This window comes from Ictidomys tridecemlineatus, unplaced genomic scaffold, assembly GCF_052094955.1.
Source record: "Ictidomys tridecemlineatus isolate mIctTri1 unplaced genomic scaffold, mIctTri1.hap1 Scaffold_612, whole genome shotgun sequence".
NCBI lineage: Eukaryota > Metazoa > Chordata > Mammalia > Rodentia > Sciuridae > Ictidomys > Ictidomys tridecemlineatus.
In genome coordinates, this window is record NW_027524193.1 from 111974 (window position 1) to 127102 (window position 15129).

A 15129-nucleotide genomic window follows, 5' to 3' on the forward strand; every position below is an offset into this window, starting at 1 on the left:
CAGGTCCCTTCCTGAAGGCCTGGCCACCTTAGGCCATCACTGGAAGTCAAGAGTCCTGTTGCTGGGGACGTAGAGGTACTGAGTCTGGCAGCTGCGGCGCGGCATGGCATTGAGAATATCCACAATTTTGCAGCTGGAGCGCATGACGTGGGCCACGAAGCTGGTGCAGTCATTGCAGACATCCTTCAGGGTGCAGCCGTGGGTGTAGATGTGGGGGAACTCCTCCTCCACACTTCGCCACTGAGGCCCCTGCAGGGATCTGGGGCGGGTGGGGACCCAGAGAGGACTGTCAGGCTGGGGAGCCAGCAGGGCTCACACATCTTGGGGGCCCTGCAGTCCCCTAGGCTCTCCTGCTGCCTGCCCCTCCCCTTCACCACCACAAACCCACAGAGTCCTGGGGAAGCAACATGCCTAGCAAAAAGCATCCCAGAAGGGCTCTGGACAGGAACTGGAGTTCTGGGTCCTGACCACCCCAGCTCAGTTTCCATCTCACCACTATGCCTCCCCACCCCTCCAAAGCCATCTGAACTACACCTCCAGGGGGCGTCCTCACACAGGTGAGGCCAACCCCTGCTCCTGCTCCCAAGTCCCTGCAGAAGCCTGACCACCATAGACACCAGCACCCAGGCCAGGGAACACACTGGAAGAAGTCTCGCCTTGGCGCCCTCGTGGTTTTGGCAGTGGGTGCCCTCTGAGGACTCTCAAAACCCAGTGTGTAGACAGGGATGTGTGCACACTTGTTAGAAGGCATCTTCATCTGCAACAGAGGGAGGCATGGCAGGCCCCACAGTCACTTTGGCTCCATACCCAACAGGACCTCCTTCCTGTCACACCCCAACAGTGTCTTCTGCTCAATGACACTGGTATAAAGGGGTACCTTTATACCAGGAAGGGTGCAATGTGAGCCCTAGACACAATCGGTGTTCAACACCGGGGAGGAGGAAGTTTGCACTGTTGAGGGTGGATCATGAAGAGGGTGTGAAAACAGGTGTGCAGAGGCCCTCCTCAGCGGGCTTGTTTCCAAGCTGAGGCCAACAGACACGATTCTGAGCGACACTGTCTGTTCACCTGGGTGCATGCTGCATGTCACTGGGCCACAGATGCAACAACAGATCTGGGGGAAGGCACTCCCAGGAAGGAGGCTTCAAGAGGGGCGACCTCCTCACATGGAATGCTCACTGCTTCCTAAAAAGCCTAGCAGGCCTGGAAAGTGTAGGGCAGGGTCTGCCTGGAGGAAGTGATGGCAAGGCGCCTAGGGGCTGGAGCGCTGGTCCATGCCCATCCCAGCTGGGAGAGACCCTGCAGATCCTAGGAGATCCTCACCTTCATGCTACAGGAAGTGCAGATGGCTCTGGAAGAGAACAGAAGAGGCAGTGAAGAGGCCCAGGAAGGCACAACTGCCTCCAGGCCCCTGGGTCCCACCCCAGACCCTGCAACTACCCGTGCAGTCTGCCTGATGCCAGGTGGCTCTGGGCTTTCACGGTTCACTCCTGGCTCTTTTTCTCCTCCTCCTGGTCTTGCACCCAGTGCCCCTCAGCCCCTCAGTTTGCTCCTGGTGCATCTGGCTATAGTCTTCATGCATCCATACTGGGGTGTGCCAGACCCGCCTCACTGAGAAGCACCATCTAAGCACAGGCCTCTAGCTGAGATGCTCAGTTCCCAGCATCATTGAACATGCCTGTAGTCCAATGCCCAATGTTATATGGAAAGGTTTTCTTATAGAAGATTCAAACTTCAGTGTTACAATTTACCCACCCACAGAGGTGATCTCTGTTAGCAATACAGCCTTCATCCTCCAAACTCTTCTAGACAAATAACAAAATTATTTACAAATGGAAGTGAGGTACTGTGTAAGCTATTCTATAAAGATACACCAACATCTCTTCTCCATAGTGAGAGAAATCATCCAGACTCATTTTTTAGAACAATGGGCTATGTCCTCTGGAATGAATGTCCTACATTGATTTTTCCATCAACAAACCCCTGGGTTGGGGCTGCAGACTTGGCTCAGTATTGGAGCATTTGCCTAGCATGTGCAAGCCCTTGGGTTCCATCCCTAGCACCATATTAAAAAATAATAACAGGGGCTGGGATTGTAGCTCAGTGGTAGAGCACATGCCTAGCATGTGTGAGGCACTGGGTTTGATATATATAAATAAATAAAGGTCCATCAACAACTAAAAAAATATTTTAAAAAATAATAACAACAGCCAGACACAGTGATGTACACCTATAATTCCAGCAACTCGGGAGGCTGAGGTAGGAGCATCACAAGTTTGAGGCCAGCCTCATCAGCTTAGTGAGTCTCTAAGCAACTTAGCAAGACTCTGTCTCAAAATAAAAAATAAAAAGGGCTGGGGATGCGGGTTAGAGGTAAAGGGCCCCTGGGTGCAATCCCTAGTACCAAAAACTCAACAATACATTATCATTAATTAAAAAAAATTTAGTTGTTGATAGATCTTCATTTTATTTCTTTTTTATATGTGGTACTGAGAATCGAACCCAGCGCCTCACACATGCCAGGCAAGTACGCTACCGCTGAGCCACAGCCCCAGCCCAGTTTTCATTAATTTTGTTTTATTTCTTTATTTTTTGTTTGCCTGGCAATCTCTGATTGAATACCAAGTCGTTTTTTTTTTTCTTGCGTATGTTTTTATTTATTTATTTATTTTATGGTCCTGGTACTTGCAATCCTCCTGCCTCAGCCTCAGTTGCTGGGATCAGAGGTGTGCACCACCGCACTCGGCTATTCCCATTCTTCAGCTGTGTTCTGGGAAACAATGAAGATACTTGGAAGCAGTTTGGTCCTTTCAGGTCTTTCCATAATGACCTGTCAGGCCTGGAGAAGTGCCGACACCAGTGACTTACTCTACACCTGTGTGGCAAGACCCGCCTGCCTTTCCGCCCCATGTTCCAAAATCATGGCACTCCAGCGGTGCTAGTGGACACCGACATGACACTTGGCCCTGAGTACCTATCACTTTCCTTTAAGTCTGCATGTGCCCCTGCCACGTGGTACTGGGAATTGAGCCTAGCAGGGCTCTACCACGGAGAGACATCTCCAGCCCTTTTCATTCACTAGGATCACAGTATGTGCCACCCTGCCGGGTTGTTCCACTGAATCTTTAGGACACAGGTAAGCAGACACTTCTGTAAAGGGCAGGACAGTGAACATCTCATATGTGGCTAAATGAGAAATGCGTAAGTGTGTGGCTGTGGGTGTGCTCCGACTAGCTTTATTTACAGAGCCAGTGGTGAGCAGATGGGCCCAGGGGCTGCCTGCCAGGGCCTGCCTTAGGATGGATTTGTACCTAGCTTCAGCCATCTCCTAGCACCTCTCCTCCAGCGGCTCAAGGAGACCTCTCTGGGGGCTTTCTATGCGGCTGTGCCCTGAGAACTCCGCTGCCAGTCCTCCCTCCACACTCAGCCTTGCCTCCTGCCCTGAGGAGATCCTGGCTCAGACCCCAGACCTAGATGCTTCCTGTGTGTTGCCAGTACCCTGAAAACCACCATTTCCCATTCCGCCATCTTGTTCCAGCTGGAAGGTGCCTGTGACCCCATCTGGGTTGAAGGTCAGAGCCTCTTGGCTATTTATGTTTAATTTAAATAGAACTCAAAATTCCATTCCTCAGCCTACTTTTCCCCAAGACTACAATCTTCTGGTCTTTAGTCACAGGGAGGAGCACGGAGGGAGGAGAGAGACCCTCACATGTGTCCTCCCGGCCTCGAGAAGCCAAGGAGATGCTGCTTCAGCACATACGTGCAGATCTACAGGAAGGCTGGCGTTGCTACTGAGAAGAAAGGCCCACAGAGTTCCTAGGCCACCAGAAGGGTCCAGGGCTAACCCACCTGCCCACAGAGCCACCACGAACAAGCAAATCAAGGGCAGACTCCTGCCCAGAGGGCCCCTGTGTGTCTGGCTAAGAGCCCGGTTAGCTTCCCACAACACATGAAGGAAATCAATGCCCAATAGACAAGTCCCTATTTCCACTGAAGCTCCTGCCTGCTCTGCCCAGGAAGCCCACTGTGGGAACCCATGGGGGGAGGCTAAGTCCCACAAATCCACCCCTAATAGATGCAAAGGAAAAATACCTCCTCAGTGGCACTGACCAAGCTCAAGGACTCAACAGCCACAGCAGGTGACAGAACATCTCACCATCACGTGGGTTGCCCACCGCAGGCCCACTCCTCTTCCTCCTTGTTAATTGGTAGCCAGGCGCACTGAAGGCTCACCTCTTGCAGAAGAGACAGGTGGGCGGCCAGGAGAAGAGTGGGAACTTGGCTTGGCAGCAACAGCAGATCTGTGAAGGAAGGCATGCTGGGGCTCAGTTGTGTTCACCGCCCACCAAGGTGCTGCCCACACTGGCATGCCCCTGACCTGCCATCAGGAGAGATCCACCTTTAGCTGTCCCCAGGCCCTATCTTCCCCCTCTTCAGGCTGCTGAAGAGCTCCTAGTCCTGGGCGAACTTTTCCATCTCGGCCTTCACCAGCACGCGACGCACACCCACCACCTCCTCCACAGTCAGGGCCAGGCTCTCCACGGGGTGGTGGAACTCCTGCACAGAGGGTCCTGCTCACGCAGCCCAAGAGCAGGGCCCAACCAGCTGCATCCCTTCCCTGGAGCCAAGCACTCTGTGGCTTTCTGAATTCAGACAGCTCCCACCTTCTCTGAGGAGGCTTTGCTGCAGCAAGACTCCCTGCTGGCTCTCCAGCTCCCGGTCCCCACCCTTGGCTGCCTGTACTCCCCAGCTCCCCAGCTGCCTGAAAACACACACCCTGGGCTGATCCACACCACCAGAGGACAGGCTGTGGTGCACGCCTATCATCCCAGAGACTCGGGAGGCTGAGGCAGGAGGATTGCAAGTTCAAAGCCAGCCTCATGCAGAGAGAGGCGCTAAGCAACTCAGCCCTATCTCTAAATAAAATACAAAATAGGGCTGAGAATGTGACTCAGTGGTCCAGTGCCCCTGAATTCAACCCCAGGTACCCCATCCCCCCAAAAGACTGCCAGAGTCCATTTCAAATCTTCCTCCCCTTGGAAGTCTCCAAACTGAGCTCTTTCCTCTCCACTGACTACACAGTAGGTGCCCTGTCCATCCAGCATGGCACGGAGTCAGCCTGGTGCCACCTCCCAGTGCTCAGCATGGAACTCGTTGTGGACCTCACTGAGCTTGGTGTTGGGCACACAGAACTCAAAAGGCCAGCTGTGTTCCCAGGGCCCAGCCTGTGAGTGCCAGAGACAGAGCTGGGAGGGCGTCCTGTCTGGGTCTTTAGCAGGCCGTCCATATGGGGCTTCGTGGCAGGGGAGGGGATCTGGACCCTGCTTTCCTCTCCACTTGGCCTAGAGGCTCTGGCCTTGGGTCCAGGCTCTGTGCCCATTGCCATGGCCAGGAGTTCTGCTGTCAGGTCAACCATGGCCTGTAGGCAGGGGAGGCACCGTGTGTGCCAGAGCAAGCCTGGCAGCCACCAGCTCTGATTTTGATAGTCAAACTTTTCAGAAGCACTTCCAGAATGTTAAAGCTGAATTTTAAAACATGTCTCTGATTCCTGGACCCAGAAGTGGTTCTCAATTCTTCTCCCCTTGGGAACAGGCTGGATTTGGTGACTCACATGCAATGAATAGTGGAAGCATGGCTGAGACCTGATTGTCAAATACACTGCAGCTTTCACCTGGCCCTCTCCTGGTCCACTTGCTTGGGGGACACAGCCACCATGTGGTGAGGATGTTCAGTGGTCCCTGAGGCTTTGAGTGGCATATCCCTAGCGTGAGAGAAGCTGTCTGGGCAGCAGCTCCTGCAGCCCCCAGACAGCCTTCAAATGACACTGCAGCCCCTGCTGATAATCCAACTGCAAGCTTGGAAGACACAGCCAGGGCCCTGATGGGCTGCTTCAGGATCTGACATTCAGAAGCTTTAAGGAATAACAAATATTGATTTTTTCTTTTTCTTTTTTTGGAGGGGGAGCGTCCTAGGGATTGAACCCAGGAATGCTCTACCACTGAACTACATCCTAGCCCTTTTTTTAATTTTTATTTTTACTTTTGGTGGGGATACCAGGGATTGAATTCAGGGGCACGGGACCACTGAGCCACATCCCCAGCCCTATTTTGTATTTTATTTAGAGACAGGGTCTCACTGAGTTGCTTAGTGCCTCACCATTGCTGAGGATGGCTTTGAGCTCAAGATCCTCCTGTCTCAGCCTCCCTAGTTGCTGGGATTACAGGTATGCACTACTGTGCCTTTTGAAAATTATATATATATATGGAATTGAAACCAGATATGCTTAACCACTGAGTCACATCCCCAGCTCTTTTTATGTTTTACTTTGAGACAAGGTCTTGCTAAGATGCTTATGGCCTCACTAAATTATCTGAGGCTGGCCTTGAAATTGTGACCCTCTTGTCTCAGCCTTCTGAGTTGATTGGATTACAGGTATGTGCACTTCATCTAGGCTGCCCTTGAACTGTGGTCCTCCTGCCTCACCTGGGATTACAGGTGTAGCCCTCACACTTGACAATAAATGTTAATTTTTATACATTTATTTTGTTTATTTGTTTTTATGTGGTGCTGAGGATTGAACCCAGGGCCTCACATGTGCTAGACAAGCTCTCTACTGCTGAGCCACAACCCAGCCCATAATTTTTTTTTAAATATGCATTTTTTAGTTTTAGGTAGACAATCTTTATTTCATTTTTCTGTGTTATTGAGGATCAAACCCAGTGCCTTATGTGTGCTAGACAAGTACTCCACCACTGAGCCACAACCCCAGCCCCTAAATGTTAATTTTTAAAAAGCCAAATGGGGATAACTGTTTGGGGAGTAGGGTACTAGAGATCGAACCCAGGGCCTTGCACATGCTAAGTCACGCCTACCTGTTTATTGATTTATTTGTTTGTTTATTTTAAAAAATTTTTGGTACCAGGAATTGAACCCAACGCTCTTAGCCTCCCTAGTTGAGGGAATCACATCCCCAGCCCTTTTTACTTTTTATTTTGAGACAGGGTCTCACTAAGTTTCTAAGACTGGCTTTGACTTGCAATCCTCCTGCCTCAGCCTCCCATGGCTGGGGTTACCGGCCTGTGCAGCTTGAGAAGGAATGTTAATGCAGGAACAGTAACTAACCCTGAAGGGACAAGGGTCACCGTCCAGTTAAAATCAACAGCAGTGCCTTCCTTTCACACAGAACACTTTTCAAAGCATTTCACACCTATTCTCAGAGGGGTGTCTTGCTGCCGACCACACCCAGCACCCCTCCACCTGCCTGAGTGCCTCTGAAGCTCCGTTCATTCCTGTCACCTCGCTTGATAGAATCATATGTTGACAGGTTTGGGGCAGGGGCCTCAGAACAGGGGTAGGCAGAATCTCTGCACCACCCTGCATCAGACTTGGTCTCTGCTGATAGACCAGGGAAATCTTGGCCAGGTTAGAGTCTCATCTCTCAGCATGTAGGTTACGCAGAAGGCCAAGGATGCAGCCTTCAGGGCTCACAGCTGCCTCAACTCACACACTCCTTGGCGTCACAGTGCCAATGTGTCCCAGCAGGGGGCAGCAAAAACCAATGTCCCAGAGAGCACCAGCTGCACAACCCGAGGCTTCGGGGAGAAGGCCAGACCCAGCCAGACCCCAGGAATGGAGCCTGGGTCTCCCTAGCACCAGCTGGTGTTCAGACATCATAAAGATTCACTCAAGAGGTCCCCACAGGACCATCACTCACCAACCACAGGTGCCTGGCGTCTGGTGCAGAAGCCTCAAGTCTGTCTGCTGAGCTCAGGCTGCTGAGCTGCGGGGAGCTGGGATCCGGTTGGGATTGGACACTCACAGGAAAGGAACCTGAAAGAACACAGGCCTGTGAGGGTCACCTGGCGGAGTGCTGGTTGGAGGGCTGTGGGTGAAGGGGGTGGTGTGTGCCTCTGTGGGCTAGGATGATCAAGTTGAGTCAAGTAGAAAGCATGTCCCCCATGTGGGACCTGTACCAGGGTCCATGCTCTCCAGAGGCCACATGGGACCCTGAAGGGTCCTTCTACTGAGCCCCATGACAAGCCAGCATTAAGCACCCGCGGTGCAGCAGGCAGTCTGAACACTGGCAGGCACACACCAGGAGGGTCCCCTGCCCACATGTGTGCTGGAGGCTCCAGGGCAGGGGAAGAGGGACAGCTGGCCCAGGGAGAGACCTGGGCAGCACACGGTGTAAAAAGGCCTGGCCCAGCCTCCTACCCGGAAAGGGAATCATCAGGACCAATGGGTTGTCCCAAGAGTGGCCAGAAGGCTGCAGGGCTGCTCAGGGGACCATGCAGGCCACCAAGAGGCTGGCCATCCCTGGGGGCTGACAACCCACTACCTGACAGCTCTCAGAAGAACTAACCCTGCCTGGCCGCAAGCACCAGCCGATGCTCTGTGTACTCCAGCGGGAAAGGAACCTGTGGAACGGCCCACATGCCTATGAGGGACTCCTGCTTCTGTCCACAGAGAGGACTGAGCTGTCTGGTGTCTGGCCAGGCAGCTTCCCTGCTATGTGTCAGCTGCCTTGAGATACAGTGAGGCTGGAGAATCAAGTTCTTGAGGAAATGTTTTATAGTAAATGAAAATGTCCTCAAGTGAGAAAGGGGGTATCAGTGGGAGACTGAAGGTCTTATTGCAAGCAGCAGCTCCTGTACCCTCGGGAGCTGCCTGCTCAGGAGGGCCTGGGCCTGAGCTGCCCTGGGCAGATCTGAGGGGAAGGTCAGGCAGGAGGTGGGAGCAGCACTTGCCCTGGTCTCGGGTGCTGGGTTTCCAGGTGTGCACGCTGCCTGCTCGGGGCCGGGGTGGCTCCGTCCCTCCTGGGGGCTGTGTGGCTGGTTGCAGGCCAGAGGCCATTTCACTACGGAGCTGGGCCAGGTCATGCTCCGAAAAAGAGCGGTCCCGTTTCAGTGACACCTCCCCACAGGGAGACTCTTCTTCCTGCAGACACGTCAGATAGAGCCCTGCCCTGGCCACGATGCTCCCAGTGCCCTGCCCATCCCTGACCGAGGCACCGGACCCAGGGGTGCTACGAGGTCCACAGACACCCTAGGCTGCCCTCTGCCCACTGCTTGGCCTCCCATCTACTAGAAAGTTCATAGCAAGTGCCTTAAAAACTCAACCCTCCCCTGAGGTCTTTGGAAAGTCCCAGAGAGATGTACAGAAGAAAGCTGAGTCCACCAAGAGGACCACCATAGGAGTCATCTCCTGTCCTCTTGGGAAGGGGAGGGCTGTGGTCAGAGGACAGCAAGAGTGACAGCTTTTCTTATCAAACAGGGACTGATTAGCCTTCTGGCCCCAGATGATGGGTCACATCTATTCTCAGCTTTTTTTTTGCTGTGGGAAGAAGTGGTCCCAGGCCACTGTCCCAGCATCCCAAAGCTACTTCTGAGCTGCCAAGATGGGATAAGGGCTCTAAGCCCCATGCCACCACTGGCCAGTAGCCCTGGCAGTGGATGCCCCACCCAGCTGAGCACTGTGGCCCCCTCTGGTCCTCAGGAATCTCTGTGGGCTCTGACCTCAGATGTGGTCATCTCCTCCATCTCAGCCAAGGTGGGTGCCTTGAGCAGGACTCTGGGTCACGAGCGCTGCACACTGCTCCCAGCATCGGGAACAAACAGGTTGATGCAGGAAGTGGACTTGACATCGCCAGAACAGACACTGAGGATACAGGGCAGAGAGCCGAACCCTGGGAGGCAGGAGGCCAGGCAAGTGGGACGTGAGTGGGGAGGAGGTGCACAGGACCTGTGCGGCCAGCCTGGTAGACAGGGTTCCCTACTTTACAGAATGGGAGCCTGAGGGCTGGTCAGTCACTAACAAATTGGACACCCAACCCGAGGGGCAGTGCAGGCTAGCCTCTCAGAGACAGAGTACAAGGACTGCAGATGGTCTCCACTCTGACCGGGAAGATCAGGTCTCAGACATCTGAATAAATGCCTGATTTTCCCAGACCCCAAAACTTCGGTTTTATTTTATTTTCCGCCTAATTGTTGAAATTTATCATAGCAAAAAGTACAAAGTCAGGTCAAACCCCAGAGTAAAGTCAGGGCACCTTGAACTTCACAAGGCCAGACTACAAACTGGGACGTCCTCTGCCCAGGAGTTCGTGGAGCCGACACCGACTCCTGATTTGTGGCGTAACCAGGGGAAGTGGGGGACTTCATCCAGGGCCGCCTGGGGTCTCTTCTCCCATCACCCCTCCTCTTGCTCACCATGGGTGCCCAAGTGCTGGTCTCCCACAGGGCGCAGCCTCCGCTCCTGCTTGATCTCTTCCAGGATCTTCTCATGCAGGGTCCTCTGCTTCTGTGGCAAGGGACGCAGCCTTCTCTCCAAGACCTGCAAAGAGGATGAAGCACTGGGTAGGAGGGACTTAGACAGTGACAGGGGATGCTCAGGAGTGGGGAGATACTCAAGGTTCACAGGACACATGGCACTAACTCTTGGCTCTCCAGGAAGGAGTGCTACCCAAAAGATCTCTGTCTGCAACAGGCATGCAGGGAGGTGACCAGCACCATCCTTCTAGAAGGACGGAGCCCCGGGGCCCATGCCCAACCTTCCAGCCAGTAGACAGGGAGCATAGCCCACCCCATGGTTCGGCAGAGGTATGCTCAGGGCCCCCTTGCAGGTGAGACACAAGACAGCACCAGGGCTGGAATGCCCTGCAGGAGGCACAGCATGGGCACCTGCTTCAGCGGAGGCCAGGAGTGGATAAAGTCCAGGATAAGCTCATGTGCATCCTTCTTCACTCGTGGAGGGATGTCCCCATCGACCTACCGCAAAGAAGCCCCAGCTCAGACCGGGGCTGACCTGAGTTCGTCAGGGTTGTCTGCTGGTGACTGGGAGGGCTCACTCAGCCCCTGACACAGCCTGGCCTTCATTTCTGACCTGCCTCTGATGGCATCAGCTCCCTGGGACCAAGCTGTCTCTAGGAAAGGAACACGGCAGGTAGTCAGCTACCACCTCCAGTACTCACACCTCTAAGCCCAGCCATTTGATCTCTCTCTACCTGCGATTCTTCTAGAAAGGATCTTGCTAGTACCCACCTCAAAGGGTTGTCACAGGAATGAATGAACCTGTTCATTTAAAATTCTAAGAGTAGCTGGGTGCTGTGGTACACGCCTGTAATTCCAGCAGCTAGGGAGGCTGAAGCAGGAGGATCACAAGTTCAAAGCCAGCCCTGAAACTTAGTGAAGCCCTAAGCAACTTAGCGGGACTCTCAAAATAAATGAATGAATGAATGAATGAATGAGTAAATAAATAAATAAATAAATAAATGGTGCTGGGGATGTGGCTCAGCAGTAAAATTAATGATAATCATAAAATTCCAAGAGTGGCATCAGCCCATGCCGGGGCTGCTGGGTGCTCCTTAGGTGGAATAGCCCTGCAGCCTCAGTTCCAGGCCTCCCAGGCGATCTCCGTATTCCCCATCTTCTTTGTCAAACTGTGTCCCCAACACAACATTGAGCTGTGGGGCCCGAGGGCCACACCTGCCTTATTCATGATCTGTGTGTGGTAAGGGGCTCAGTGTTCAGCCTAAGGAGCCAGGGCCTCCAGCAGAGGTGGGCAGGAGCTCGGCACTCACCATGACCTTGTGCAGCTGGTAGTTCCTGGCGCGGATGTCCTGCATCAGCATCTCGAAGGGGGTGAGCTGGAACTTGGTGAGCAGGGGCTTGAACTCTTGCTCCTGCACCTTCTTGAGCTTCACCCCATGGCGCAGCTCCCGCATGAGCTGGACCCACAGCCGGGCCTGCCCCAGAGACAGACAGGGCCCTCAGCCTGTGCAGCCTCCCTGCACAGCCCTGGGGTGACTCTCCTGTCTTACCCAGTCTGTGTGTCCCAGGTTGTCCAGCTCCACCAGCAGCTTCTCCACCTGAGGCTCATCCTCCCCCAGCTTCTGCAACATCTGAGACCACACATCTGGTTAGTCCAGAGAAGGTGGGAGGTGGCAGACATGGGACATGGGCTTCCTCACCACACGACCACTGCTAACCAGCTGAAAGGGGACCTGTGGAGTCCTGACCCAGGCTGTGGGGCTCAGGAAGATGTCTGGGAGAACCACGCTCTCCACCTCAGAACCAGACAGGTACCTGTCCGTCAGCTCTAGGTCGCTCCTTCTGGGTAGGGGCTGGTGAGAATCTAGTACCCATGTGGCACCTCCTCCCATCTCATCCACATACCCCAGGGAGGTGTGGCAGGGGTGAGAGCCCAGATCTCAGTGCACACAACACCTCCTCAGGGGCACCTTGGCCAGCTACGGCCCATGCATTCTCCTGAGACATTCACAGCTGCTCCTCCACCACGATCCCCACAGGAGGCCACATGGAACCCAGCACCTCAGAACCTGCAGCTGGACCTGCCGCAACATGGCACAGGCTAGGTCCTCAAACTGTTGGAGCAGATGGTGGTGGGTGCAGGCCAGTGTGGTTGCCAGCAGGTACGGGGGGGATCATTCCCAAACCAGGAAAAATGCCAACATTATAGTGAGGGCCAGGAAACATCCTGGCATTAGGGACTGTCAGGTAACTGTTCTGGGCTGAGAATTTGGGGAAGCCTGCTGGACTAGCTGCCTCGGTTGCCCTGCATCTCAGTGGCAGCCTGACTGCTCTGACTCCCCTGTCCTGGAGAAGCATCTGCCCTTCAGCCCACAGCCACTCTTGACCAAGACAGAACCGGATACCCTGGCTGCACCCCAAACTACTTGCCAAATGGCTCTGAGACACTCTAGGAAGTACTGCCAGCTCAGAGAAGCACAAGGCATGCCATTCTAATAGCAGTCCCCAGGTGGGACCTGGCCAGCCCAGTGGCACAGGGCAGGAGGGTGGCTCTCCCATCCTGAGCACGCTGCTTCTCTCCAAAATGCCCGCCTAGACTAGCACAGCTGCACCCCACCGAGGGACCTGTCTCTATGCCCCCTACCACCAGTTACCTGAACTTCAGGCCAATGGCTCGACATCCAGAGCTGTGTGTTGCTGCTGAAACAGGAGCCTTGCTGTCTGGGTGAGAAACTGAGCAACAAGACACAGGCTAAGTTCAAGGAAGGAGGAAAGCATCGGGAACACCAACTGTCTGTGGAGTCAAGGGAGAACACCCCTAGGATGTCAAGGAAGAGCTGGAGAGAAGGTGGGATGACCACAGGAACTGGGCACGGCTGGTAACCTCCCCATCTCGGCATGCGAGAGCTGCAGGGGAGGCTGGCAGCTCCAGCCTTTTCTTAGTACCCAAGGGTCAGTGAAGCTGCCAAGAACCCCTCTGTATTAGAAGGAAAGAGCACCCAAAAAGGTGAGGTTGGAGTCAGGGACCATACCAGGTAACTCCCAAAATACCTTCCAACACCTAAGCAAAGGAGTGCAGCCAATCTCTCTGACCTCTCCAGGTACCCCTCTCTCCTCTGTGGAAAGCTGATGGGCCCAGGGTCCCTGCACTTAGGACACTGCCAAACAAACCCATCAGCTCCCTTTGAACAGCACCAACTCCTCCAGGAGGGGCTGAGAGCTGGGAGAGCAGACTGCACACCATCCCTGAGGTCCAGGGGGATCAGGACAACCCCAAAGGAGAACCGTGGCTTGGGAGCCCAGGGAGACCAGCCCTGCCCTATACTGGCTCTGCAGCTCCCGGCAAGGATCCAGCCTCCCAGAGCCTACATCTGCCCACCTGCAAAATGGGCCCAACCTTAGAGGGGTACCTGGAGAGCAAGGCCAGGCACAGCACATACCCACAGGTACCCCCACGGAACTGCCCACCCACCCCACTTGAAGGATCTGTGTGGTTCTGAGAGGTGGGAAGGGGCTGCCATTGGCACTGTCTTCAGAAGAAACTGGGACCTGGGGAGCAGGTGGGGGCAGCAAGCTGGACTCCCTCACAGAATCATGACAGCTGGCTTAAGGCAGCAGGAACGAGGCTCGGGCAGAGGCTAGGAGCCCGTTACTGCCTCCCTAGGCCTTGGTTCCCTTCTCCAAAAACCTGGCCAAAACATATGAGGCTTCAGCACACAGCCCAGAGCAGCTGGGACACTCCCACCCGAGGGGCAAGGTACCCACTAGTAACCCCCCAGATCCCTTTGGGTCTGGCCATCCGCGGGCCCCACCTTCAGCACTGTGTTCCCAAGCTCACCTCCTTGGCCTCCTGCACCCTGGCTAGGAAGGCCTGGAGCTCCAGCATCTTCACAAAGAGTGCGCGGCACACAGCCTGGTAGTGGGCCTGCGCACCCCGAGGGTCGGTCAGCCGCGCCATGCACAGCTGCATGGCCTGGGAGAAGGTGCGCAGGGCCCGGGGGCCACTGTCTGCAACCTCCTCCTCCTCCTCTGGACCCCCGTAGCCCTCAGTCGCTGTTGGCCATGAGGTCGATGAGCCGCTCCAGCTGTGGGCTGAGCTCGAGCTCCTTGCTCTCCTCCAGGCCCCAGTCCAGTGCGCGGTAGATGGAAAAGCCCAGCAACTGCACCATCTGCAGGACAAAGAGGGGTTGGCAGCAGGCGGCAGGGAACAGTGCAGGGCGCCTCAGAGCTGGGCAGGCTGCCAGCCCCTTCACAGGCGGGGAGTGGCCAGGCCCAGTGAGAGGCCAGGAGGCAGGAGCCAACGGTCCACTGAGGGGATACACCAGGTACAACACGGTGAGGTGCGTGACTGCCTGCGGCACACCACCTTGCAGAACAGCTTGGCCCCTCGCAATCCAACAGACGTGGGACCAGTGCCTCAGCAGCTCTCTCCAAGTGCTGAACTGACGGGTTCCGAGGGTGGCCACTGGAACGTTCTCCAGCTGAGAGTGAGACCGCAATCGGGACACTTACAGGGAATGCTACCACACAGCAAAGAGGAACCAACATGCAGGCCCACGTTCTGATCCAAGGAACAGGATTGGCAGAGAGCCTTCAGGACACACCGTCCCTTCCAGGAGCCTCTGGGAGCTGAGCCTGATCAGATGCAGAGGGTCAGGGGCTCCCCACAGGCATCCTCACTGGCGTCCCACTGAGAGGGGTGGACCTTCCAGAGGTTCCACTGCAAGGTCTTCTGCTGGGGTGTGCCCTCGGAGGGAGAGTGCAGTCCAGCCTTTCCCTCCTCTGCCCTGTGCTCCCACCATGAAGTCCTGAGCCACACCCGCCCAAAGCCGCAGGGCCAACTGCCATGGACAGAAACTTG

The 15129-nt window shown here is 54.9% G+C and overlaps 1 pseudogene; it reads right to left on the reverse strand.

The window, feature by feature from the left end:
- Positions 1-36: 36 nt before the first annotated feature.
- LOC101965041 (protein spire homolog 2-like) lies at positions 37-14437 on the reverse strand (annotated as a pseudogene).
- Between the last annotated feature and the right edge of the window lie 692 nt (positions 14438-15129).